The 13,935-nt window shown below is 46.9% G+C and overlaps 1 protein-coding gene across 1 annotated transcript in view; it reads left to right on the forward strand.

The window, feature by feature from the left end:
- The first annotated feature begins 5,108 nt into the window (after positions 1 to 5,108).
- The window catches only part of Tjp2 (tight junction protein 2), a 154,222-nt gene continuing 145,395 nt past the window's right edge, over positions 5,109 to 13,935 (forward strand). Inside the window, exon 1 of the mRNA XM_045154290.1 lies at positions 5,109 to 5,172. The gene's annotated coding sequence lies outside the window, so the exon portion shown is untranslated. The remainder of the gene's footprint in view (positions 5,173 to 13,935) is intronic.

Below are 13,935 nucleotides of genomic sequence, written 5' to 3' on the forward strand. Positions count from 1 at the left end.
GGTAAGGTTTTTCTCAGGCTGCCGCTCACCAGGCTGTTCAGAGCCCGCGTAGAGCTTGTGGCTGCAGCAGTGGCTGGAGTAAGAGACAAGCGAGGCTGAGGTGTGAAATGGGACCACAGAAATGTTAGCTGCACGGGCTTAAAGGTGCTTGCTTGCAAAGTGTGATGGCCAGGGTTTGATTCCCCAGTTTTCATGTAAAGCCAGATGCACAAAGTGGCACATATATCTGGAGTTCATTTGTAATGGCAAGAGGCCCTGGCATACCCATATTCTCTCTCTCTCTCTCTTTCTCTTGCTGCTTTCAAATAAATAAAAATATTTTAAAACATAGAAATGTTAGATCTAAATGTTGCAGGATTTGGGGGTTTGGGAGGAGTTTCCCAGACCTGTGAACCTCAAGTTTTGGTTTTTTTTTTGTTTTTTTTTGTTTTTTTTTTTGAGGTAGGGTCTCACTCTAGCCCAGGCTGACCTGGAATTCACTATGGAGTCTCAGGGTAGCCTTGAACTCACTGCGATCCTCCTACCTCTTCCTCCCGGGTGCTGGGATTAAAGGCGTGTGCCACCACGCCCGGCTCCTTATCCTATTTTAAAAAATCTATTTTACGGGCTAGAGTGATGGCTTAGTGGTTAAGGTGCTTGCTTCAGAAGCCTGAGGACCCAGATTCAATTCCTCAGTACCCACATAAGCCTGATGCACAAGGTGACACAAGTATCTAGAGTTCATTTGCAGTGGCTGGAGGCCTTGGCATGTCCATTCTCTCTTTCATCTCTGCTTCTCTCTCAAATAAATAATAAAAGTAGAATAAAATTTATTTTATTTATTTGAGAGAGAGAGGCAAAGAGGGGGAGCTGGCTCTGATACCCCTAAATGCACCACTCAGCACACACCTCCTCTAGAAAGGCTCTGTCTCCCAAACTGCTACCAGCTGGGGACCAAGCATTCGAAACGCACGAGTTTAAGTAAGACATGTGATTCAAACCACCTCAGTGACCTAGGACCAAGGCTACTCTTTGGGGTCTGGAGGTATCTGAGGGCAGGTTTCACCTGAGTCTCTCTAGAAGAGGAAAAGGAGGTCTTTTAGAGGGCTACAGGACTAGATTGTTTAAGCTTTTGGGTGCAAGACAGTCTTAACTCTGGACAGATGATCCAGCTGCCTTATCTTATTTTTAACAAAGAATTGACAAAAATGGACTCCAGTTGTTTACAATTATAGAAGTTGTCAATAAAAAGCAAAATGGACTCCAAAAGGATAAATTAAAAATTATTAGCTGGGCTTGGTGGCACAGGCCTTTGACTCCAGCAACTTGGGAGGCAGAAGGAGAAGGGTTACTATAAGTTTGTGGCCTGCCTGGGACTACAGAGGGTCCGTGTGGGCTAGAGTAAGACTCTACCTTGAAAAACCAAACCAAACCAAAACAAAACAAAACAAAAGAATAACGGAGGGAAAGTGCCAAAGCAGAGACTGGGAAATTCAGATGAGAATTGAGTAAGTAGTAAAGAGTCAAAGTTATTACACCCATGGTTACCCCGAGTTTAAAGAAATTGCACATTTAGCAGGCCCAGAATTTAGAGGAAATGTCTGAGGAGTCAGGCAGCTTTGTTAGGCAGTCAGTGTGACTGGGACCCTCAAAATAGCCAAGCAAGTCTCCACTGTGCTAGAGATCAAAGTACGATCTGACTTCTTATCTCTTCCTTAAATCTGTTTTTCCACAAGCAACCTGGAACCCTCCTGGGAGGGAGCTCTTATTTCCTAGGATTTAATCCTAACATTGTGATTGGTCAAGTTCAGCCCCCAGAACTTGGCATCATGGCTGGCCTCTTCCTGAGTCAGCCTCTAGCCCAGACCAGTGACTTGTCTCTCTGTCTCACCTGGGCGGGAAGGAGATCCTCACCACAGTAAGGTTAGAAACACATGCGTGGGAGGGGACAAGCCTCACTCTGGCCTGCCTGACCACTCCTGAACCTCCAGGATCTGCCCATCTTGGCTGAGACGAAGGGAAAGCCCCCTGACCCCGCCTTCCCACATGGGCTCATTATACCCCCCCCCCCCACCCCAGGAGCTCCTTGGACTTTCTTTTCTTTCTTCTCTAACTCTCTCTTTATGTTTCTTCCAGGCCCACCACGTGGGTTCTCAGACCATGGGGATGTGTTCATTCTCCTTCCCTTGGCCTGTACGTCCCTCAATAAATAAAATAATTTAATAATTATCCTTCTCAGTCTTATTTTATCCAATTCTTTGGTTAGAAGTGGACATGAACCTGGGTTTGGGGTTAAAGGACCTTCCTGAACCCATAACACCCTGTTTCATATCCATGTGGTAGATCTAGAGTTCAGAGGAAGTACATACATGGTAGTCTCAGAGGTAAAAAAAAAAAAAAAAAAAATTGTGGTTCATCTTCACATTTTTTTTATCTCTGAATCTACCATGTGTGTACTTCAGGGAGGAGGGAAAAGATGGTATCAACAAATGATGTATCCATACAAAGAATGACTGGGGGGGGGGTGTTTGTTTTTATTTTTAGAGAGAGAGTCTCTTGTAATCTAGGCTGTGCGTAAATTTACTATATAGTAGAAGCTGGCCTTGAACTCCTGATCTTCCTGCCTCCCCTTCCCCCTCCCAAATGCTAGCAATACAGGTCTGTACCACCACACCTGGCTTCTTGGTGATCTTTTCCTCTCTTCCTTCCTTTCTTTCATTATCTTTTTCTTGGTGATATTTGCACATTTAGATGCATGTGCCACTTAGTGCAGCTGGCTTAAACCCCCCTCAACCCCCTCTGCTCTGTAGGGTCTCACTCTAGCCCAGGCTGACCTGGAATTCATTATGTAGGCTCAGGGTGGCCTCGAACTCACCTCGAACCTCCTACCTCTGCCTGGGATTAAAGGCCTGCTCCACCATGCCTGGGGCAGCTGGCTTTTATATGGGCTGTGGGGAATTGAATCCTGAAAGCCATCACATTTTGCAAGAAAGCACCCTTAAATGCTGAGCCATCTCTCCAGTCCCCACCTCCAGGGGTAGGATCTCATAATAGCCCAATAGACCTGGAACTCATACTGTAGTCCAGGCGCTGGGATTAAAGGCACGTGCCACCATACACCCGTTTAGCAACTTCTGCTGTCCATGTGGGTGGGCCCTTCCTAAATCAATATTCTCTGGCCCATCATCAGGTCCCTTCCTCCACCTGAGCCTGCTGATGAGGCACATGGTAATTGGACGTCTGATTCATATAAATGGACCTGAAATGCATGCGTAAAACCTCTTACATCCCTTCTTCTCTGGTCTCTCCTTCCTCAGAGGCATCCTCTGGGAGACTTTGTCCCTAGTGAGGGGGATTTTCCCTGTCTCCTCTACAACTTCCAAGGCTGGCAGGGAAGGGAGAAACCTTTTGACTTTAGAGTTTTCCTGCTTTGCCTTCCCTCTTAACTTTTCCTAAAATATAACTTATCCTGCTCTGAGTTTACATTTTTTTTTTTCGTTGTTGTTGTTGTTTTTCAAGGTAGGGTCTCACCCTAGCTCAGGCTGACCTGGAATTGAGCATGTAGTTTCAGGGTGGCCTCATGGCCATCCTCCTTCTGCCTCCCAAGTGCTGGGATTAAAGGCATGTGCCACCATGCTAGGCTAGTTTGCATTTTTAATTCTTTGCTAACATGGGTAAGAACTCAAGGCCTGAGAGCTACTGGTCGTGGGAGTTATGAACCCACTCAGAGCTCTCTTCGGAAGCCACATTAAAATCATTATTTATCTTCCTTAAAGTGATAAAGCCCTTTAGGCTCAACCTTCCTGCTTCCCCAAAAGTCTAATGTAAATGAACTTGAATTTCATAAGAAGTATTGCAGGGCTGGAGAGATGGCTCAGTGGTTAAGGCACTTACCTGCAATGACAAATAACCCAGGTTCGATTCTCCAGGACCCATGTAAACCTGCTGCACAAAGCAGTACAAGCACCTGGCGTTCCTTTGCAGTGACTGGAGGCCCTTGGTGTGCCCCTTCTCTCAAACATACAAAAATACGTAATACAAAATTTGCCATTTTAACCATTTTTAATTGTATGGTTGGGTGACATCAAGTACATTCACATTGTGCAGTCATCACTCACTACCATCCATTTCCAGAACTTTCTCACTATCCCAAATTAAACTCGGTACGCAGTAAACAATTCTCCGGTATTTTCCCGGATTTTAAACAAGACTGTTAAAAGGAAGGCGCACTCGCTCGCCAGGTGCAGCCTTGGGCACTAGAAGAATTCTTCCTTCCCAGTGGAACAGCGACGTGACTAAGGACTCTGCGCAGCGCTCCGCCCTCACCTATTGTCCCAGGGGAGCAACCGGTATTTCCGGATTGGGGCCTCAGATCCAGTGATCCTGGCTGAGGACGGGCAGGAGGGGGAGGGGAGCGGAGGCTGACCATAAAAGCTAACTTGTCATCCGCAACATTACCAAACTTTCACTTCTTCCCCCAAACAAAATCAGACACCCCTGTCACCGCCCCCATCTCCCAGCACCACAATGGCCCACATTGAAGAGCGCCTGGGCCAACCCCTTTCTTTGCCCCACACCGTGGGTGGTGAGGATCAGAAAGTAGCTCTAGACACCAACAAATGAAGACACCCAGAGAGCCGCTCTGGCACCTGTGTGGGAGGCTCAGCTGGTTTCTCGAGAGGAGCGAAGAGGCGGAGGAGTGGACGCGGGTCCCTTGTGGCCGCAGTCTCTGCCCCACCGCTGGGTGGCGCAGGTGAGGGTTCCCGCCACCCTTCCTGACACCCCCAAGGTGGCGCGACCAGAGGCTGCGTCTTTTTTTTTTTTTTTTCCGGGTGTCCTATGCCCGGCCCTGTCCAGGTCTCCAGGAAGCAGGTGACAGCCACCGCCTACCGCCTTCCCTTGAGGGGTCACCGCTCTCGGGGTAGCTACCGCCCAACTCCCCCTGCCCCCACCCTGGACATGCAGTTTTTTTCTTTCTCCTGAGCCTCCAAACAGGAAATTGGTTGAGTCACAGTAGCCGCGGAGGCCACTCGCGCCCGCCAGTTCCTGGGCAGCCGCCGCACCCCCACGCCCCCCCCCTGCTCGGGACAGGCCGGCGCTGCCCGCGACGCGCGGCGGGAGCGCAGGGGGACACGGGCCCAGCGCTCCGGACAGCCGCCTTCGCCCCGCGCTCACTTGGCCTCCGCTCTCCAGGCGAGTAACCTGTCTCCCTCTGCGTCCTGACCCGGGGAGCCCCGGGGTCTCGGGTGGGAGGGTGGGGGCAGCGCACCGCGCGGCACGGAGAGCCACCCGTGGCCCCGCGACCTCCAGTCCTCTCGCGTCCACTCTGAGGGGCCCCGGATCGGCTGGGCGGCACGGGTAACCGGCAGCGCTGGCACGTGCGAGTGGATGTCGCCCAGCTCTCTCCGTGCATTTTTGGGGGTGTCGTTGGTTGCGCATTGTTTTGCTTGCCTGGCTTTGACACCGCCCCCTCCCCGCACCCACCTTGGGCAGTAGCGCATCCTTGCTGGATCTGTTAGGGACGCCGAGTCACCCCGCCGCCGGGGCTACCCCAGGTGCCTGGCACCGGGTCCCCGGACGCGTGAAAACTTTCATTTTCTGCCGTCTCCCTTGCGCTGGATCGAAAGCGGCTTTGCGTTGCTGCCGGTGCAACGACGGTGTGTGCGGGGTTGGGGACAGGTGTCCGGGCCGCGTCGGCCGAGGGAGGCTCCCGTGATGCGGAAGCCGGTGGGGTATTCCCGGGAGGGCCCCCGAGTCCCCCGCCCGCAGCGGGCTGGAAAACTCCGCGCTCCGGCCGCGGCTCAGGGCCCCGCAGCGCGCACACAGAGCCTGGGTCTGCGCCCCCCGCGCGATCATGCCTTGGGAAACATTTAATCAATAAATACAAACACATACATGTAGACATACACACGCACATATGTATGCTTTCGGACTCTCTGACCCACTGGTGAGGGAGGGGCCGCGTTGTTGACACACAGGGCGTTGTCAGCTCTGTAGAGCTGCTTTACAAAGTTCTATAAGATCTCGCTCCCAGCCCAGTGGAAGATCTTTATGTTGGAAAAAGGCCACCGAATGCCAGGCATTCCCCGGGCCTGAGATGGGTGTTTTCCAGACTGGTGAAGTTGGCGAGAGAGAGAGGGCTTGCCGTGCCATTGTCTCTGCACCGAGATGGTCGCCAAGTGGCAGGCTTCCCATCTAAGTTTCTCCGGGACTGTTTTATAACCCTTGGTGGGGTGGGTGACTGGAGACCTTAACCAGTTCATTTCAAAGACTAGCTCTAACCTTCGTGTTTCCTGGGGCGGAGAGCAGGATTCTGGGATACTTTCTGGGGACCTTTTGAAATGCGAGAGGTCTCTGGGCTCATGCCAGCCCCGCCAACCTGATTTCCCTAGGACCTGTGTGCACTTTGACCTTTGCGAAGCCTTGGTCTGCGGCGCCTTGGGTTGAATCTGTCCAGTGTAAAAGGACTGGTTCAACAGCACATTCCCATCCGGTCTTTTATTTGATTCTTATCCCAACAGTAGAGACAAACGTTACAGCCGTTCGTGGTCCCAGCCTCTCCACCTCAGAGCCATGGGCTCCATATTGAGATGTTATTGTTTTTTTTTTTTTTTAATTTTTTGGTTTATTTTTATTTAGTTATTTGAGAGCGACAGACAGAGAGAGAAAGAGGGAGAGAGAGAAAGAGAGAGAATGGGCGCGCCAGGGCCTCCAGCCACTGCAAACGAACTCCAGACGCGTGCACCCCCTTGTGCATCTGGCTAACATGGGTTCTGGGGAATCGAGTCTCGAACCAGGGTCCTTAGGCTTCACAGGCAAGTGCTTAACCACTAAGCAATCTCTCCAGCCCTGTTATTGGTTTTTGAAATGATTGTGGTAAATACATAAAACATGAAATTGGCCATTTTAACCTTTATTTCAAAAATATTTTTATTTATATGTGTGTGAGTGTGATAGGGAAGTAAGTGCTTTTGACCCTGAGCCATTTTCCCAGCCCTTGCTTTAACCTTCATAAATGTACAATCAAGTGACATTAAATCCATTCAGTTGTTTTTATTTATTTATTTATTTTTTTGGTTTATTTTTATTTATTTATTTGAGAGTGACAGACAGAGAAAGAGGCAGAGAGAGAGAGAGAGAATGGGCGCGCCGGGGCTTCTAGCCACTGCAGACGATTTCCAGATGCGTGCGCCCCCTTGTGCATCTGGCTAACGTGGGTCCTGGGGAATTCAGCCTCCAACCGGTGTCCTTAGGCTTCACAGGCAAGCGCTTAGCCGCTAAGCCATCTCTCCAGCCCCAGTTTTTTTTTTTTTTTTTTTTTAAGAGAACTGAAGGCATTGAACAGAATGTAAAGCCATGGTAGAATCATGAAGGCAGAACAGAAACAAATGTTGCAAATTCCTGAGTGGATAAGACATTGTAGCTCCAAGTTCTTCCTTATGCTTTCTATTAATAGACGCCATCACAGATGCAGGGGCATTTCCTTTTGTTGTGGCTGGAATGGGATGGAGATACCCAGGGCTCAACCTGCACCAATTAGCTAAGCATAGACGCCTGGTGATCTTCAATTCCTAATCCCCATGCCGTGTGGTAATGAGGATTGATAAAAACAATTTTAATATTTTAAAATATTTATTTAAGAGAGAGAGAGAGAGAGAGAGGCAGATAGAAAGAGGGAGAGAATGGCATATCAGGGTCTCCAGGCCCTGCAAACAAACTCCAGATGCATGTGCAACCTTTTGCAACTGGCTTATGTGTGGGTACTGGCGAATCAAACCTGGGGGTCCTTAGGCAAGCACCTTAGCTGCTAAGCCATCTCTCCAGCCCCTTACAAAAAAATAATAATTAAATTAAAATTAAAAAAAAAAAACAAAACAGGCTGTAGGGGCTGAGGAGAAGGCTCTGTACTTAAAGGGCTTGCTCGTAAATCCTGCAGGTGGGGGTTCAGTTCCCCAGTGCGCATGTGAAGCCAGCTGCACAAGGTGCTGCAGATGTGTGGAGTTTGTTTGCAGTGCCAAGAGGCCCTGGCGTAGCCATACTCTGTCAATAAATAAAAAAGTAATAACAACAACAAAAACAAAACTGGCTGTAGAGGCTGGGGAGATGGCAGCTGGACCTGCATCTGTTTGCAGCAGGAAGAGACTCTGGCACACACACACACACACACACACACACGTGCAAATAAATGAACTGGTTGTGTAGATGGCCATTTGATATTGGGTTTAGCTTTCTTTTTGCTAACATTGACTCAAACTATTTTTTAAATTTTACTTTGGGGCTGGAGAGATGGCTTAGTGGTTAAGGCACTTGCCTACAAAGCCAAAGGACCCAGGTTCATTTCCCCACATAAGGGACCCACATAAGCCAGATGCACAAGGGGGCATATGCATCTGGACTTTGTTTGCAGTGGCTTGAGGCTCTGGCACACCCATTTTCTCTCTTTGCTTTGCCTGCTTATTTCTCTCTCAAATAAATAAATAAAAATTAAAAAATAAAAAATACTTTATATTATAAATATATACAATATATATGTTATACAATATTGTCCCCTCAACCTAACTCCCATTACCTTGTGGGCCCTCCTCAGTGGGGTTATGGGATTCACTGTGGGGTCATGAAGGCCTCACTCAGTTCCTATAGGGTAGCGGGGTGACCATGCTTCAGGATACTCCTACCAATTCCATGACTCTTACAATCCTTCTTCCCCTTCTTCTGCAAAGTTCCCTGAGCCATGGCAGGCCCGATGACATTTATTTTAGTGTTGAGTTCTTTGTAGCCTCTGATTTTCTGCTTGCATAGGCTTTGATTATTCTAAATGTCACCATCACCCTGGGGCTGGCTGTCAGGCTATCAGTAAGAGCAGTGTTCATGACATAGCTTCCTCTGCAATTTCTTCTGGGCCCTGGCAGATGTGGTAGAGGTGGAAAGTCTCATGGGGTCGGTCAGCTATCTTACTGATGGATCTAGCTGTCCTCCACTTTCTCTGCCATCTGTAAAATAAAACAGATTCTCCAACCAAGCATGAGAACAATTTGCGTTAAGGGGGGTATGCAGAGTTGTTTAGGAGACTTTTGGTGTGCCAGTGCACTCTTTCCTATCTCTTGGATACTGACTTGGTTTCCAGTACCAGATATGGGCTTTGTGTCCAATCAGAGAATAGCTGGTTGCCTGTAGACGCTACGTGCCATTATTGTACGGCTGCATACTTCTTGTCTGGCTAGTTGATTCTATACTCTTCAGGATCCTTGCTAATTTATGCTGTTGGTGACTGTTGTCCTCCAGCAAGTCCAATAGGGCTGGCTCTCCAGCAGTATGAGGGCTAGCCAGGAGGGAGCTAGTTTCCCTTTTGGTACCAGCATGGTATTCCCATGTCCTGTGACCACAGCCTGTGGTGTCTTCAGCAATAGGGTCTTACCTTTTAGCTCTGGCAGGTAATCAAGTGTCACACTATTATTTTTACATTTTTTTTAAATTATTCATTTATTTATTTGAGAGTGACAGACACAGAGAGAAAGACAGATAGAGGGAGAGAGAGAAAATGGGCGCGCCGGGGCTTCCAGCCTCTGCAAACGAACTCCAGTCGCGTGCGCCCCCTTGTGCATCTGGCTAACGTGGGACCTGGGGAACCGAGCCTCGAACCGGGGTCTTTAGGCTTCACAGGCAAGCACTTAACCGCTAAGCCATCTCTCCAGCCCTATTTTTACATTTAAAAAAAAAATTTTATTAGCATTTTCCATGATTATAAAAAAAAATCTCATGGCAATTCCCTCCCTCACCCCCCATTTTTTACATTTTTTTGTTCAATTTTATTTATTTGAGAGTGACAGAGAAAGAGGCAGAGAGAGAGAGAGAGAGTGAGGGAGAGAAAGAGAGAGAGAGAATGGGCACGCCAGGGCCTTCAGCCACTGCAAACGAACTTCAGACACGTGCTACCTTGTGCATCTGGTTTGCATGGGTACTAGGGGATAGAATTTGTGTACTTAGGCTTCATAGGCAAGTACCTTAAGGGCTAAACCATCTCTCCAGCCCTCAAACTATTTTTGTTTTGAAAGTAGTTCCAATGAACTTTAAGAAAAAAGTTGTCCCAGTAAATACTGGAGTCACAGAAAAACTTCAGGAAATATGATTTGAAATCATATTCCAGAGTCTCCCAGCCTATTTTGTTTCTATTTTATAAATTCCTTTAAAATTTTTTTATTTTATTTAAGAGAAAGAGGTAGATAAAGAGAGGGAGAGGGAGAGAGAGAGAGAAAATGGGTGTGCCAGAACCTCTAGTCAGTGCTAACGAACTACAAAAGCATGTGCCCCCTTGTGCAGCTGGCTTACATGGGTACTGGGGGATAGAACCTGGGTCTGTAGGCTTTTCAGGCAAGCACCTTAACTGCTAAGCCATCTCTCCAGTTCTGTTTCTGTTTTAATGTTGAGTGAGTGTGATGTTCCAGTGACATCAGAGTTAGTTGTAAAAATGTTTTTATAAGTTAGAGAAACTGTAATGGGGCTGGAGAGATGGCTCAGTAGTTAAGGCGCTTGCTGGCAAAGCCTAATGACCTGGGTTCAGTTACTCAGTACTTGTGTTAAGCCAGGTGGCACATGCATCTGGAGTTTGTTTGCAGCAACGGGAGGCCTTGGCATGCCCATTCTCTCTGTGCCCGTCTCCTCTCTGTTTGTTTTTACTTTCAAATAAATAAAGACTTTAAAAGAAAAGAAGGGGGCTGGCGAGATGACTTAACGGTTAAGGCGATTGCTTGCGAAGCCTAACCACCCAGGTTCGATTCCTCAGTACCCGTGTAACCCAGATACACAAGGTGGCACATGTGTCTGGAGTTCATTTGCAGTAGCTAGAGGAACTAACATACCCACTTTTTTCTATTTGTCTCTTTTTCTCTCTCAAATAAATAAATACGTATAAAAAAAGGAAGAAGAAAAACTGTAATGATGACAGTCGTTTACTCACACAGTGTCTTGAGGGCACACTTTGCAGTGAGAACATGCATGTGAGTGAGTTGGTTACAGATCAAAAATGTGACTCAGAACACATGGGGGGCCAGGGGCCTCGGGGAGACTGAATAACTGCATGGTGGCAGATGTGCCATGTGCCTCCCAGGTTCTCTCTTTTGTTACGTAAGACCCTTGGTTTTGATCCCGTCAAGACTTTCATCAGAGGTGATCAGTTTGTACGAGGGAGTTTACAGCTTCCTTTGATTGAAAAGTCCCTTGGCAATGGCTGAAGATAATTCGCCAAGATTTGGCAGGAAAATTCTCCCCCTTCAGAGCATTTCTGCCTTCAGAGTTTCAGACTACTAATTCTTTTTAACTTCTAGTGAGGCAGAAGAGAAAAGGTTTTCCCTCCTTTTCAGGGATGTGTTTAAAAATAATATATTTTCATGTTATATTTCATGAACAAATGCTATTTTATAGTCCAAACGGAGGGTGGGGGTTGGATTCCTTAGAAAACACCTGAAGAGTCACTTCATCAGTGCTTTACTAATGTCTAAGGAATCACCTGGAACTCAATAAAAATGAAAACTCTGTAATAGTTCCAGTTCATGATATTTATGTTGGGATATGTAGGTTTATTAGCACCTGGGGGGCGATTCTAAGGTCTGATCAGGTTCGGGATTCACTGGGAGATTATATATATATATATATATTTGGAAATCATTATGTGTGTTTGGAAGATATATATGGCTTCCAGGCACACATAACTGAATGCACAAACTGAAGATCCTGGGTTTTGTTGTTAGTGTTTTTGGTGTTGGGGATTGATCCTGGGATTAAACAAACACTCTCACTGAGTAGTACTTCCAGCTCTTCATGAATAGTCACTGGCAAAGTAGTTTGAATCGCAGGAGACAACACTTTTATTTTATAAAAAAATATGTTTATGAGCTGGAGAGATGGCTTAGTGGTTAAGGCACTTTCCTGCAAAGCCTAAGACCTGAGTTTGATTCCCCAGTACTTACATAAAGACAGCTGCGCAAGGTGGCGCCTGTATCTGGAGTTCGTTTAAGGTGGTTAGAGGCCCTAGTGTGCCCATTCTTTTTCTCTCTCTGCCACTTTTTCTCTTAAATAACTAAATTATTTAAAATATTTAAAATTTTTAAGTATTTTACTTATTTATTTATTTGCAAGGACAGAGAGAATATGAATGAGAATGGGGCAATGAATGAGAATGTGGGTACATGGCTCACTTTGTGCATCTGGCCTTAAGTGGGAACTGGGGAATTAAACCTGGGCTATCAGACTTTACAAGCAAGTACCTTCAACTGCTAAGCCATCTTCCCAGCCCAACACTTTTCATTTTAACATGAAATGAAACTAGCAACAAATTCATCCTTAAAATCAAATAGCCCAAGTTTGCCTTTGACCCCGTCCCCAATTTTTCTAACCACTATTCCTTTTGAAAAATAAAATCTATTTATTTATTTGTAAGGAGAGAATCAGAATGAGAATGAGTGGGTGTACCAGCACACTGTTGCCACAAATGAACTCCAGATGCCTGTGCCACTTTGTACATTGGATTTATGTGGGTACTGGGGAATCGAACCAGGACCATCAGGCTTTTCAAGCAAGCTCCTTAATGGCTGTGCCATCTCTCCAACCCTAATCATTATCTCTTGAAGTGCTCAGCACTGAGGTTTAGAATCCCAGGGTCTCCAGGAGAGATCAAGGTAATGGAATAGTTTAACATCAGAGGATATTTGTGCACGCTCATTGTCCCAGTCAGGTTTGCATTGCTAGCAAAAATCACCTGACCAAGAGCAGCTTTTGGGAAAAATGTTTATTTTGGCTTACAAACTTGAGGGGAAGCTCCATAATGGCAGGGAAAATGATGGCATGAGCAGAGGGTAGACATCACTCCCTGGCCAACATAAGGTGAACAACAGCAATAGGAGAGTGTGCCAAACACTGGCATGGGGACACTGGCCATAACACCCATAAGCCCACCTCCAACCATACACCGTCTCCAGGAGGCACCAATTGCCAAGTCTCCATCAGCTGGGAACCTAGCATTCAGAACACCTAAGTTTATCGGGGATTGAATCAAGCCACCACACCCATTGTGGTTAAATCTTTACAACCATATAGGTTCTTTCTTTTCCCTTTCTCTCTTCTTCCCTTCCTCCCTTCCTTTCTTCTCTTTCTTTCATCTCTTGCCAGAAGAGAAATGGAGGTCATTCTGTTCATCTTGCTTGAAGTCATGGCTCTTTCCCCGGTCCTTCATGGAGAATGACAAGTCCCTGGGTCCTTCCTCTCACTCACTGTCAAGATGCTATCTATTTATTGATTGTGCATTCAAATCATTTGGCACATCAGGTTCTGCACTAGGGCTTGAAGCAGGTCAAAAGATATACCAAAACTGAAAAAGATTCCAAAGGAACAGGCTCAGAGCAAAAGGCTTCTTTCCTTCTTTCTTTTTAAAAATATTTTTTTAGACATTATTTACTTGGGAGAGAGAGAGAGAGAGACAAATAGAAAGAGAATGGGCATGCCAGGACTTCCAGTTACTGCAAACAAACTCCAGATGCATATGCCACCTTGTGCAGCTGGCTCACATGGGTCCTGGGGACTTGAACCGGGGTCCTTTGGCTTTGCAGGAAAGTGCCTTCTAAGCCATCTCTCCAGCCAATGTTTTTTTTTTTTTTTTTTTTGAGGTAGGGTCTCTCTGGCTCAGGCTGACCTGGAATTCACTATGTAGTCTCAGGGTGGCCTCGAACTCACGGTTATCCTACTATCTCTGCCTCCTGAGTGCTGTGATTAAAGGTGTGTGCCACCACGCCTGGCTAAGATTTCTTTCTTGACACCCTGAGGCCTTGGATGGGTTAGATAATACTTGACATGACATTAGTCTAGCTAACCCAGCTTGTGCCAAATCAACCCTGGGATGTTATCCTTGACTCTCAGCCTGATGGTAGTACCTGCTTCCCCAAGATGCTGTACAGCTGCACCGAGCTG

The sequence above is a fragment of the Jaculus jaculus genome, chromosome 1, assembly GCF_020740685.1.
Source record: "Jaculus jaculus isolate mJacJac1 chromosome 1, mJacJac1.mat.Y.cur, whole genome shotgun sequence".
Lineage (NCBI taxonomy): Eukaryota > Metazoa > Chordata > Mammalia > Rodentia > Dipodidae > Jaculus > Jaculus jaculus.